The 14,775-nt window shown below is 29.2% G+C and overlaps 1 long non-coding RNA gene across 1 annotated transcript; it reads right to left on the bottom strand.

Moving 5' to 3' along the window:
- On the bottom strand, positions 1-10,368 carry LOC111035211. The gene is made up of 3 exons (XR_002604630.1): positions 10,218-10,368; positions 8,005-8,112; positions 1-727 (listed from the first exon to the last, which is right to left on the bottom strand). It is a non-coding gene; the product is annotated as an uncharacterized LOC111035211 (long non-coding RNA).
- Between the last annotated feature and the right edge of the window lie 4,407 nt (positions 10,369-14,775).

Below are 14,775 nucleotides of genomic sequence, written 5' to 3'. Positions count from 1 at the left end.
TAATGTTAAAATAATACAATATATTAATTACCAAAAGTTCATACATTTTGTATATACACAGAGTAACCAAAAGGTTTTCGTCCTTAAATAGGGCAAACGAATATAACTCAATACAACCAAATTCAGTTTCAGTTATTATTTAGTTTTTGGTTCTTTGAATTTTTTTTTAAATACCTACATCTAGTGACGTAAAATTTCAGAAATTAATTATTCAAGAGATTTTTAAGGAGAAAATATATATTATCGTCTATTATTTTTACGGATTTTTCGTCGGAAGCAATTTATGTACATAATACATGCCAAAATCATTGGCCGCAACTTATGCGTATGTTGTTGCCGGTGCCCGGTATCTCTTTATCGGGACCCAACTTACATTTACCGTTATAAACCATTATACGAATAAGACACACTTAACTAGTAAATGCGGTAAAGTCACATTTCTCCCAAAGATGTGCGTCCGCGAAAACGTATTCACCTCTGCGAAAGTCATCGACGACCACATGGTCATTACTCCTTAAAGAGTTTATTGCAGCTTCGATTTCGTTGACTCCTGCACTTCCAGATGCGCATGCACCAGCCGTCGAACGATTACTGTGGTCGGCGTTCGACTTGAGACGCAACGGAGGGACTTCCGGTACCTTGAATTGATGATCGTGTCGACTAGTAGTTTGATTTTGGTCTGCAGCTGCAGACGTTTCAGTCGGTGTGGCTGTTGCAGTCGGACCACCTGTGTAAATACCACGAAAACTATTAATATTTTGCATGTTCCGTGTTCGGTCACTCAAACGAGAGTCAATCGTCATTATTAATAATATTATCTGCAGTTCACTATTGTACAAAGCGCAATGGGTGATTGATTATTATATTATCTTGATTTTATATACATATTTAGTATTAGTCATAACTAGGGCTCTTAGTGCCCTAAAAAAATCACAACAAGCGCGTTAAAAATATGCACAAATACCTTTAAAACAATCATGTACCTAATGATAATAATATGACATTACCTATAATATGGGTTATAAAAATGTGTACAAAAAACGATGTTACTGAAACGTGGTGTTCAGTGGTGACATTTTTTTGCACAAGCCTTGTAAGTTATAGATACTAAAGATCCTAAAATATAGGAGTATTATTATAGCATTTTCAATTATTTTTAAACATGAAAACGGCGGTTGGCAAGTATCTATAACATAATATTATTTAATATAGGCTATATAGCTACACTTAGTTTAAACACTATCTAACTAATAGGTATACATCTCTATACTAACAAACTGGTTTTTATTACAAGAATACACTCGGACAACATTAACTTACGTTCGTTTGAACAATGAAAACTATTCTAAAAGCTTGACTAATGCCTTAAAAACTTAAGAAAATTCTCTATAAAGTTGAATTTGTCAAAAAAAAAAAAAAAAAATGCGAAGTGTATGGATTCTTTTACTAATGAAAAACGACTTCATCAAAATAGTTTTACTACCCTCTCCAATCGACCATTTAGGCAGAACATAATATGACCATAATAACTAATATAACTATAATATAAGATAATCCAATATTCAGTTTTATAATAGGTTATAAAATAAAATTTACCTAAAATTATCATCTGAATCTTCTTTATTATAATACTATGACCGTAGAAATTAAATTGTAATTACATAGAAACTATTTGTTCGAATTTTGATTACATACATAAAAATTGATCAAAAAAAATCACTTTAAAAAAGGTGATTCTCGTTTTAAAAATTAAAAAAGTTGATTCCACAAAAAGGTTTGAATTACCAGTCACCGCAGTTTCATACGAAATTTAAGTTTATGAAAATATCATTCTTGAGTATAAACTATAAATTCCAAAATTAAAGTTTTAATAAATTAATCATTAAAGAAAAGCGGGGAGGAAGTGAGTGTGCTTTCTCAGGAATCAAAACCACAGCGAAGAAATCCAAAAGAAGAGCATATATCACTTTGTTCTTATAATGCCTGTGTATAATTGGTTAAGTTGAGCAATATAGTCGGTCGATAAGTCGGTGCGTTGAAAAATATCGTGCAGTCACATACCAACGTTTAGGCAGAGGTACCTAAAGTATATTTTTTAATAATAAGGTTTTTTCTTTCTTGATTGACTTATTAAAATTATACAACATTAGGTAAAAATTATTGTGTTTTCCATTTGCAATATTGTTCTTTAAATTTATCATCATGTTCGAAGAGACCAGTTTGAAATTTTAAAAATGTATCTTCCTGGCTCTTTTAGTCTCGGAGACACACACGAGATGAGCTTTTCGATTCAAAAAGTTCTTCAACATGAAACTTTTGTGGAACTTCTATTATAGTCCTACCCCTAAGACATGTCGACATCCTAAATTTCAATTACATGAGTGCACCAAAAAATAAATAAAACCGTTGCCAAAAATAAACATATTACTATATTACGCACTGCTGAGAATATTGAAACTTCCCAAATTTCGATAATTTAATTTAAGTAATGAAATATTATTTTGTCCGTAAAACAATAAACCTAACCGTTTGACAGTATGAGTGCAACATGTAGAATGCATTCAACAACATTACGGCCTATACCAGGAGTTACAAATTAATATTTTTGTATAATGCATAAGAATTCTGCAAGTTTACAGGGACTATCAAAATTGTATGTATTCACACGGTTAGCCGACAAAAGTAAAAGCGATACTGAAATCCTCATTTAATTTATCGTAAAAAATAAATTTCATGTCCATGGGCCGGATAGATTTCGTCACATTTTGTGATTTCTCGTTAATATGTTAACATAATGTTTAAACATTTTTAACATTATAATTACTATGCAGTTTGAAGTCTTGTGAACTTAGACCGGTTAATTTCGCGTCCTACGCATTCCTACGTAGTGGAAATATCAATTAAAAGTTGTGATATTATCTATAGGTATATATTTATTATACATTATAGGCGTTTTTCCATTATATTAAAACCATCCTTATTTTGTAATAAATAAATTTTTTTAACAGAAAAAAAATAATCTAGACTTATATTCCGGTCTTGAAGATCGATCCAAGACAAGTTCCTAATGAGTAAATATGTTTAAATGTACAGAATGTGCTTATGTAATGACCATTCAAGTACATACTTCAATATAGGTATTGTCTTTTTAAATACATATCAAAAAAGTATTTATAACGATATGACGTATGACTAATATTAATACGAGAAACGTGCTACCCGATAAACCGAAACATTATGAATTTATAATGAACTAGGCGTTGGTGTAATATTATCTATTATTTGGACAAATCTATTACTGAGACGTAATTTTCGGCCTGGGAAAAATAAATGTAAGAACTCCATCAACGAAAGGCGGATTGTATATTACCAATACACTCAACTGTTGTAGGTAGGTATATGCACAAAATATATACACCAATAGGTACATGCATAATATACGATTCACTATATGCAACACCGCAGTTCTGTGTTCTTTTAAGTTTAATTTAATAAAGAACGAGTCTCGAAGTTTCGTTCGCAAACGGTCTATTATAGTGTAGCAATTAATAGATGACATTGAACACTGCGAATCATAGTAATTATAGTTACCAACTCGGAGTCCAACGAACGAAATCGGACGCGTTCACCGTGGAGGTATACACCATGCGACGGCAGCGACGATCTTAAATCCAAATATATCACGTACGTGCACTTTTAAGACGGATGACTAACGATAATTTAGAGAAGATATCTTCTACCCGTTGGCCACCCTTAATTTTAGATGGTACAATTAGACAACCTTCAGTAATTCAGCACCACATGCAGGTCACTCGCACGAGGCTATTTACGTTTAAGTTAACAAAAAATCGGTTCGATTACATTATAATATGTTATATTTGGGATGGGTTGACCAGTCATAAATCAAACCCATAATTGTAAATATTGAACAGGTACGTACGGTACAGTGTAGTTATACAAACAGTAAACAGTTAATTGCAGATAACGCTGTTGATTGCGGGGTGGGTTCAAAGTACACTTCGAATGTGCACGATTTCCCAATATTATTATAATTGTTCATTTGTAAATTTATTCACAAAATGCGCTAATTTATAAAAAAAAATAAAAACATGTTTAGCTTCATTCCTCTGAACCGCAACGTGTATAACATGATGCGGTGATTCACTAATAGGTAGGTTGTATACCAAAGAGTTCCCTGGTGAGTGACATACCTGTGCAGAAACATTTTCAGGGAATCGGGATTATTAAATACCTCATTTTAAAACCATTAAAAATCCAAAAGCAAATATAAATGATCAAATATGAATTGTTCTAGAAAAAAAATTCTTGGAAGGTGCAAATGACCCTCTGTGCCGCTCTCAGGTACGCTACTGTCCCGGGCAGTATACAAATACACTGGGTAGTATTATTTTTGTTTAAATGTATAATTTTATGACGAATATAATTTATATATATACACCACACAGAGGTACAAATAGAGGTGCAAATAAGTTTTTTTTCAGTAGCAATAACGATTATAATGATTGTTTTTTTGAAATTTCATGTTCTCCAATACATATTATGATTGAGCAAAAATGTTGTAAAAACTGAAATGTTATGATATTATAATATTGTAAAAGGTTCAAACTTTGAAATAATGCTGCAACGGTTCTTTAGTGGAAATAATGAGAAATGTTATTATTTTAACAACATTAAAATCGATCAATCCAAAGTCTCACAATCTTGTCAAAGCGGAGAGCTTAACAACGATTTTTTTTGTACTGACTAGAACCATCTAAGATTCAAATGCAATTATTTGTATAAAAAAAATTATTTAAATTCTACAGTATTATTTTATCATTGATTTTAAATCTACTAAAATGCATACAATTCAATAAATATATTTTAATTAATGAATAAATTAATGTGAATTTAATATATAATATATGTTAGGTTAGTAAAATTAAAATATTAAACTTATTTTCGTAAAAAAATATAGGTATCATTAACTAAAAGGTGTTTACAGTTTAAGCTGTATTTTATGGGTAATATGAAGTCATTTTAATTTCTTATGAATTATGAATTTTAGATCACTAAAATTCTAGTCCAGTCATTATTAATGACAGATATCTTATGTGTTTAAGATTTGAAAAAAAATTGAAAAAAAAATATTTTTATTTAAGTTTATTGACCGTGGTGTAATTATAATTAGTGATGTTTAGGGATAGTAGGAGTGCTGTGAAAGTTTTGTGTTACAGCATGTTAGGTAAGAAATTCGGACCCCGACTGATGACATCCCCACTTTAACGAAAGCTAATGATATACCTGTTTGACCACGTCTTGCAGGGTCCATCACCATAAATATGCATTAGAATAATTGATTAAGATACCCAACCAATTTCATCTGTTTGTCAAATACTAGACAATGATATTGTTGATTTTATAATCAAATTTTACAACGATTTAAATAATTTCTTGCATTTCATTTCTATATTGGTTGAAAACATGTTTTTGCTTTATTTTTAGAGATTAAAGTTCACGGCCATCCAATAAAGTTATAAATTATAGTATGTGTCATTAGAAATTAATCATTTCTGAAATAAAATGTTACTTCTCATCTATACATTTTTAACCCACAAAAGTGTAGGTACATCCGACTCAGTATACTGGAAATCGACGGTAAAAAATGTCCTCTTGCTTTATGACCAAGATAAGGGTAATATAAATTAAAATAATATGAAATATATAAACTGTGTTCCTTTATTGATATTGATAATAATTATTAACCCAATCGAGGTCAAAGATTGTATTTTAGAGTTCTCTGATGTAATTTTATTCATTATTTTATTGTTTATGACAGGAGCCCTTAATGGGGGATCGTGGACATATTTTATCTGGTCATTAAAATACATATATGTCATTTATTTTATTCTAAATTAAATATGATAATAATTAAATAAGGTATACCTAAGTTTTTTTAAATATAGTAATTATTTAAACTAGTTGTGTACCTATAGTCAAAGTGTCAATTTAATTGCAATTTTTAATAACAAATAAGCCGTTTGCAGTTAATTTGAATAACAATACGTTAACTCGTGTTTATACATCATACACAGTATTACGTAAACTGCTTAAAAACCACGTCTCTTAATATTTATTATGAGTCGTGGAAGTTCGAATCTCGTAAAATGTCGGTAAAATTACCTAGGTCATGGTGTAACAAGAGTATGGGTAACTGGGGCGTCACCGTTTTCGAGCAAAATGTACACTTCCCTTTTCGTCCAGTGTCACTTTTCAGCTAAAACTTACCGTTCACTTTTCGGCCAGTAATTTTTTTACCAACATTATTACGAACAACTGGATGAAAAAATAATAAAATAAAACAATTGGCAATTTTAGTATTCTTTTAGTCTTCAGTCTTCAATGTAAGTATAATTTCGTTCATAGTTGATTTTTTGAAATAAAGATAAACCAGTATTATTTCTTGTTAGTTTTTTGATATAATATAATGTAAAACGCGGCCCAATCAGTATAGTGATGTGTCCTGTATAGGCAATAGAGTAAAGTATGGTAGTATTTTATAGAGTAATGCCAGTATGTTATAGGTACCTAACCTTATCGTTTCCATCTTATCTGATACATAATAATATATTATATTATAGGCATTATGGAAAATCAATTAGGTACTTGTATGAATATTTTGTTATCATAATTATTATTATATATGTAGTATAAGAATATATTCATTTGTATTCAATTAATGTAATATGTCATAGCAGTTAATTGAAAATTGTTTTATTTTATTATTTCTTCACACACTTGTATGGTGACAATGTCGATAAAAAAAATTACTGGCCGAAAAGGGAACGCCCGGGAACTGTTTACTGTGGCTACTCCAACGTGCAATTTGTGAAGGGCTGCAAAATTGAGCTTCAAAAGTGGTATTTTTATTCTATACCTTCAAAACGACATTTTTTCATTAGACACATAACATTTTGAAATGTGTGTGATTTGGTTTATTTTCACACTACTTGCGGATTGAATGATGAAATTATTAAAAAATCACAAGACGTATCACAAATTATTGTGTTTCTTTAATTGTTGTTATAAACGCCTAACCCGTGCTTAGCATTATACATATTTTTCGATAATTAATATAAAAAAAAAATTATTACGTCAATTTTTTAATACTGGGAAAAAACGCTCTTAACTATGTTAACCAAGGGCGCTATAAGGAGACCTCCCACTGCCTAGGTACCTATAATGAAAATTTCAATTCGAGTTCTTACGAAATACTTGTGTGTACCTTTTTTATTCTTGCAGTAAAAGGGGTGACCAAATTTAACGTATAACAATCACACATTAATCATTAAATTGTAAAACTTAATTATAAATTACTAGCTGATCCCGTTCCCGTGCACTTTGTTGCCCGTTAGGTTAGGTTGCTCGCGATTACCCTACTCTCGCAGCTTACCTGACTAATCAGGTACTTTTTTGTTATTTAATTTAATATTTAAAAATATAAGCTAATAAACAGACATATACCTATTTATATTTGTAGGTACATGTATTTTATGAATAAAACGTATTGATGTCTTCTTAATTTATAATATAGATATAAATTATATTTTCAGCTTTAAGCTTAAAGAAACAACATCTATATGTCAGCTATTATACGATCTGTTTGTATTTATCATGATTAAGATGTACAGTTGAAAATTGAAACTTATAATTAATTTAAGTTATTATTTTATTTTCACATACGAACAACTTTTCAAATAACTTTATTTTTGATATTCAAGTAATCCAGTCTTGAAAATGTGTTAGACAATATTTAAGATACGTAATGCGTAGGTAGGTGTACACTATTCCTACTAATATACTACCTCTAGCCACCCAGGTATTAAGGCAATTTAGTGAATTAAGAGATTTAATAAATCAAACATGTGCTCATATTCGCTGCATTTGTATTTCTCATAGTATTTGAATATATTATTTGTTTTATTTATTTAAATATAAACTTACTTCGATGATTCTCCTCAGAAATTGTCGCATAAAGATCACTCGTAATTAAAGCTTCATATTCATCGAACGTGTATTCGTAGAAGAAGTTGTCGTAAGGGACTGGATAATCTGGAAAATATAACGTGTGTTAATTTTTCCATCAATCAAATTGTTGCATTTTTTAAATATAGGTAGGTACTATACAAAAGTTGTAAAATCTAGTTGATAATAGGTACAAATAATAATTTTAAAAAGAAACATTTTTTTGTCGGCCACATATCTAGTTTTAATAATAATAATTACTAATTGGTATATTTTTGTGAGTTTATCATCTAATCGCACAGCATGTGTAGAACATGCATGAGTGGTAGAACGCATTGACTATTTTTTATTATCTTCATTAACTTTATAATATATTTCATTGATTTTCGTGTCTTTTGCAAGGTACAAGTATGAGTTAAATTAACCGTATATAATTATAATGACGAACAATTGTATTAAACAAAAAATGTTCGAGAAAATTTAATGAATAGTAAGATCAAACTACTAGTCACCCATAAATAAAATGTCGTCTTAGCTTTATCAGTTTATTCAGTTTATCACGAATATAAAGGTCAATGATCATGATCAGGCGGTAGATCATAATTACGGGGATTAGCCTACGATAGAGAAACTATATGAATTTATTCATTTATTTATTTATTTATTTATTTATTTATTAAATAGTTTACGCCCGCCATGGGCAAGAGTACGGTTAACATAATAAATTTTAAACATATCAATACTTACTATTATGAACAATGCATAATAAATCAACTGCTAATCCATATACATGAAAATAATTGTAATTTTGTTACATTTGATGGCCGCAAATGAGTTCTACATTTGAGCTATTTTAGCGCTGCCGAAGGTATCTCCATATACGCAATGTAGTAGTGATTTTGTAAACAAACAAATCGCAAAAAAGGTAAATACGCAAACAAATGATGTCCATTTATACTACCTATATCGGTTTTGGCAAGATTTACACTTGTAAAAATGGTAGGAGGCCATATATTAAACGACTTTTATTTTTTAGTGAAATTGTATTAAAATAACCCATGTCATTTACTAAAATATATCAATAAAATTATGTTTAATGTTTTTAAAATAAGTACTACCTACATCATGATATTTTATATGATATACCTAATACATTTTAACATTTAATTTATACCTATTTGTTTGAAGGTATGTATATAGGTATATGTGTATAAACTTTATTCTGCGATAAGCATTTAACAATATATTTCGATTAATCTTTTGTATGTATTTATTTTATTATAATTTAGATTTATTACCATAGGAACAATAATTTCTGTTTAGCTATCATACCATATTTTTTGTTTTTATTTTTTGAAACATGTGTTTTAATACGAGTTAAGAAAGATGATGAAAAAAATCGAATTATGTCCTTCCAAAGTATGCCATTTTGCGTTTTTATATGAATACGCACTACTTTATACTTAACTGATGCGTGGCGTGCCTATACCGACTTTTGATTTATTTATGAGTATTTTACCGACCCACCATACTAATGATGATGAAATCAGAATTTGCTTTATCAGGGAGTTATCTTATTTTTTAAATACTGTAGTTTAGGTTAGAAATACTACATCACAAATCTAGTATATTTGTAACCAAAATCTTTTATTTTAATTACCCTTTTTTTCCCTTCTTAGAGCTTTATTGAGTGAACAATTTTTTGCTCATCTAACCTTCAGGTAGATCTAACCACCTGGAATTTAACCTAACAAGTGAACCTAACCTATGATCTGGTCTTCGAGAAGACCCAACCAGTTAAATATCAAATATGTATAATGGCAATATATTCCGATCGCCTTATTACCTACCTCTATTGAAATATGTAACATATTAATGAAATAATGCAGTGAACTTTTTTTTACAACTTGAATTTCATGTGCATCGTGCTTATTAAAATATGACCGGTTGTTTGAAACCTCACTGACATCGTTGATTGTATTTACAATATGATGTTACAGTAAAGTTAAATATATTTTATACCTACAAATCTAAAGTATAAGGTCAAGGAATGTCTTTGTTTTTAAAAATAAAACGCCACATAAAATATTGTGCACTCTATATCTGCCAATAATTGTCATAACTCATAACGTTTGATCTCATTAAACGTGTTAAAAATTTGTTAAATGTAAAATTACAAAAAATTGGTTTACCATTAGTATCTGAATGGCTACTGGTAGTTAATGGAAGATTTGTTGTTGTATTTGCATTTGTTGTCGCATTTGCATTTGTTGTCGTATATGCATATGTTGTATATGTTGTCTTCTTTGAATTTTTTTTCTTTTTTGAACCACCTTTTTTTTTTTTTTTTCTTGCACGTTTTACCGTATTATTATTTACAGTTCCTATAACATAAGACATAAAGGTGGATTTATATTATAATACATACAATGATTATTATTTCTATGATGTGTAAGTGAATTGGTGACGCACACTGAAAGAATTCGATGACTGTGTGGGTACCTATTCCTAATTATATTTTCGTCTTTTAAAAGTGTGTACTGTGAAGAACATTTTGTACTCAAATTGTAATTTATAAATCGATTAGTTATCGACGATTACAATTCACATTGACATTTAATCGGTATTTTTAATCACTACCAGACTCAGACATAGACTTTCTGCTGCTGGCGACGTTAAATTTAATTTAACATTAATGTAGGGTAACATTAAAGCAAAACTAAGACACACCTTCCGGCGTAAATGTCACAATTATTGTTTTTTAGGCTAAACAATCGGTTGTTAAGAGGCCGTCACAGTAGAAAAAAATCGACCGTAAAACATGGTTTAGTACTTCAAATAATGCGGCTATTTGAAGGGGTTTACAGTAAAAATACCTATTATAAAAATTGTAATGGAGATGTTTTTCTAGATTCGTAAGGAAACCGATTTTTAATATGGTATTCCAATGGTCCAATATCGCATGTTATATTAACAAGTTTTTTACACTTTTTATCTACTAATTATTTAACTAATTAATAAAAATATCGAAAATCGGGCTTCTTACGATTCTAGATAAAATTCTTCTCTACAATTTTTATAATAGGTATTTTTACTTTAAACCGCTTTAATAAGCCGTATTATATGAAGTACGAAACCATGTTTTTATGCCATACCTGTTTTGTTGATTATTTCGCTCTTTTAGTAAAGATTTGGATGTAAATCCCCTAAAACCTATCAAAACATTGCTCTATAAATTTGCCAAAAATGTCTTAAAAAAGTAATTTTTAGCATCGAAATTATATTTCATAACAAACAAGAAAAATTTAAAAGGAAAACAGAATCATTAACGAAGAATATTGTTTTATATTTACGTATTATTTGATTATTGAACTCGTCGTATTCGTACACCTGACTTACGAATATTGACTACCGTATTTTACACATATTTTAAAATTTAAACTTCTTATTGTAAAACTGTTAAACAGCTGAAATGCGATTGCTTTCAAAATCTGAAATATTCTATAATATTTAGTTTCTAGGTGAACTTATTTGAGCATAAAGTATGATAATATTTACACCAAGTATTATAATATATAGATTATAATATAACAGTTACTACAATTTTTGTTTTCGATTAGGTATATAAGAAAAAAACCAAATTACATCAAATGCCACATTAATTACATAATAATATATATTAGGTACATTATAATCTATTGTACACAAATTACAAATATTTAATTATTAAAAACAAAATGTCATACCTATTATGACTAACCAACTACACTCATAAGTATTATAATCGTTCAAATTACTAAAATTAAATTATATTATTATGATTTATGATTTGAACAAATAACCATAATTTATTATACAAATATCAAAATATAAAATGCATTAAATATCACAATAAAAATATAAAATAACATGAAAAATGTCTAAAATTTATTTAAAAAAAAAAAAATGTATAATGTAACTATTTGTTATGAATAAATGTAAAAAGATTGAAGTTTACATGTATAAAATATTAAAATGTAATTTTTACATACAAAGTCAAATTTATGTTTTTGTTGGAGCAATGGGCACAAGATTATAACCTAAATTTATGTTTTCTAAATTTGACCTATTTTTTTCTCTTTTTTTATACATAATTTTGTACTGACGTATAATATTATTACAACTATTATTATTACATACTCCTTATATCACTAAGGCTATTTATTATATATTTTAAATCTATAAATGTATTTATGGTCCAACTACTTTTATACAATTTACCTTCCCCTAATATCTCGTACTGTAATCCCGGACTATTGGTGGTAAGAGTGAGGTTGACAAATTCATCGTCTTGATTTTTACTGGAAATAATGCAATTGATCAGCAGCAACTGCAATAGCATGATACGACAAGTCACGTTCCAAACATCCATTTTTATTGTAATACTTTGATGAACATTTTATACAATTATAATACTATTAAAAGTTGAAAAAAAAACAATATGAAGTATATATAGGTACTAAATTTATGTTTAGTAGTTCAACGTTATACTATAGGTATTTTACTAAATTGTATTGCAACAATTATGATAGGTGTAAAAAATATAAATGTAAATATAAGTAACTCAAGAGGTAGTTATATGCACAGAAATTACAAGTATCCACAACAGCTAGCTCTGCTATACTGATTACAGTCGTCTCTCTGACTGCCCTTTCACACAAAATTTATGTGGAAAGAAATTATGAAAATTAAATAGATACTAAAATATGCCATGATGCGATTACAGTGTAATTGTAGCTTTAGCAATTTATAAATTGCTATTGGAACACAAAATATTTTTACAGGCGACCCCCCAAATACATCCGATTATCAAAATCGTACATTTTTAAAATCTCAAATATGCATTGCCTTAGTATGGTATGGCAGATAATTTTTTTACAGACAGACTGCATCTATAATTTTAAAATATAATACTCGTGTGTCATTGTAAGACCCAGAAATGGGGATCCCACAATTTGTATAAATAGGTTGTAAATTTAAAATCATTTATGTGTGCAGCTTATCGTCTGCAGGGAAACTGGTATATAAATTATAAATAATACATAATGTGAGAAACGAGTAAATAAAGTATACATATATAATATGCATTGTATGGTAATAAGTTATAAGTAAATAATAATTTATATTAATAGTGTGAATGAATTTTTACAGAATATAATACATGCATAGAAAATGCCACGAAGTCGAGCAAAATGTTATCTAGATAATTATATTAATATTTTTTTATTCGAATTATTGTGGAAAAGCGGGTAAGTGGATGTCGCTCTGCTGTACATCGATTATCCAGAAGGTCGCTGTAATGGATGGTATTAAATTTGAATTCAATGATTTAATATCATTGTATACGAAAAACGATTCGGTATGCCAGTCTGGGATATATTATATTTTTATTACTTATTATTAATACGATAGCTGGTAAGTTGAATTAATATTATTCTTAAATTATCAGTGACGCTAGAAAATTTTTTTATACACTCGCTTATGTAAAATTAGGATGTTTTGGAACTGAGTTACAAAAAAATGACAAAAATTGTTATTATTTGTGCTAGTATATGTCCAAATTTTAACTTAAAATGCCTATAAAAAAAATCATGCCTATGTATTTGTAATATATTTGAACTGCTATTGTAACAATATATCAAGAGTCTTGTATTAAATTCTCATGCTTTTTGACCCAATCAATAAAATATTGTTGACAGAGAGAAACAACTTTTATTAAACTAAAGCGAGCTGCTCACTATGTGAGTTTCCAATAGACACAGCATACTTATCAATATATATATAGACAGGGACAGAGTGAAATTTACAATAATTATTAACAATTTAATATAGTAGTATATAACAGGAAGGGTTCATGGCTATCCTTAAATTAACAATAAATTATTTAAATAACACTTGTATATAATAAAACCTAGAGATTTAATTAACTATAAATATAAATGATAATTTATTATGTACAGCGAGTCCTTCAAAACTGAACAACATAATTTGATGAGCTCCTTCATAGCGAGGTTGCGTGATCGGAAGAATATCTTTAGGAACCCTGAGGCTGTACCCCTAGCTCCAAACCAAAGCCCAAACACTTGGCAATTTTTAATTCTATACTGTTGTTGAAGCCACAGAATATATGGCTCATAGATCCTTTTATTTTCTTCATTTACTGCATTATAATATTGCGGATCATTTGTTCCTCAACGAATTGTTGGGTCGAGAATGAGGCCGCTGTTTTTATTTATTTCAATTACTATGATGTCTGCACTACGGGTTTCCACGTTATTATTATCTTTCATCGATAAACAGTGAACTTCCTCAAACACTTCAAATAGTGTCTTCTGGTGAAAAAGATCGGCTTTAATTATAAAGGTTCGGAACCGGTGGTGAGATAAATTGAGCAATAAATCCGTTGACAAGTGCCTCGGATGTGTGTTAGAGTTTCTTTAATTTTATTTTCACTGCAAAATTTGAAATCTACAGTGGCGGTACCATCCATGCTGCGCCCACCCTTTCTACGATTAGCCGTTGAATTCATGGATGTCTTAATGGCATTGGACCATTCACTACTCGAGAGTTCTCCTTTATTTGATACCCATGAGTTGGTTAACGTACACTTATTAAACCACATTGTACCTATTTCTCTTTAGCATAAACCTTTCCACTTCTGAAATTCCTTGTCTCGTAGCTCTGATCTATTAGTTCACATATTTCCACCTA

This window comes from Myzus persicae, unplaced genomic scaffold (genome assembly GCF_001856785.1).
Source record: "Myzus persicae strain clone G006 unplaced genomic scaffold, MPER_G0061.0, whole genome shotgun sequence".
NCBI classification, from domain to species: Eukaryota; Metazoa; Arthropoda; class Insecta; order Hemiptera; family Aphididae; genus Myzus; species Myzus persicae.
Note: the sequence above shows the minus strand (reverse complement) of the source record. Positions and strands in the feature narration are given on the sequence as shown.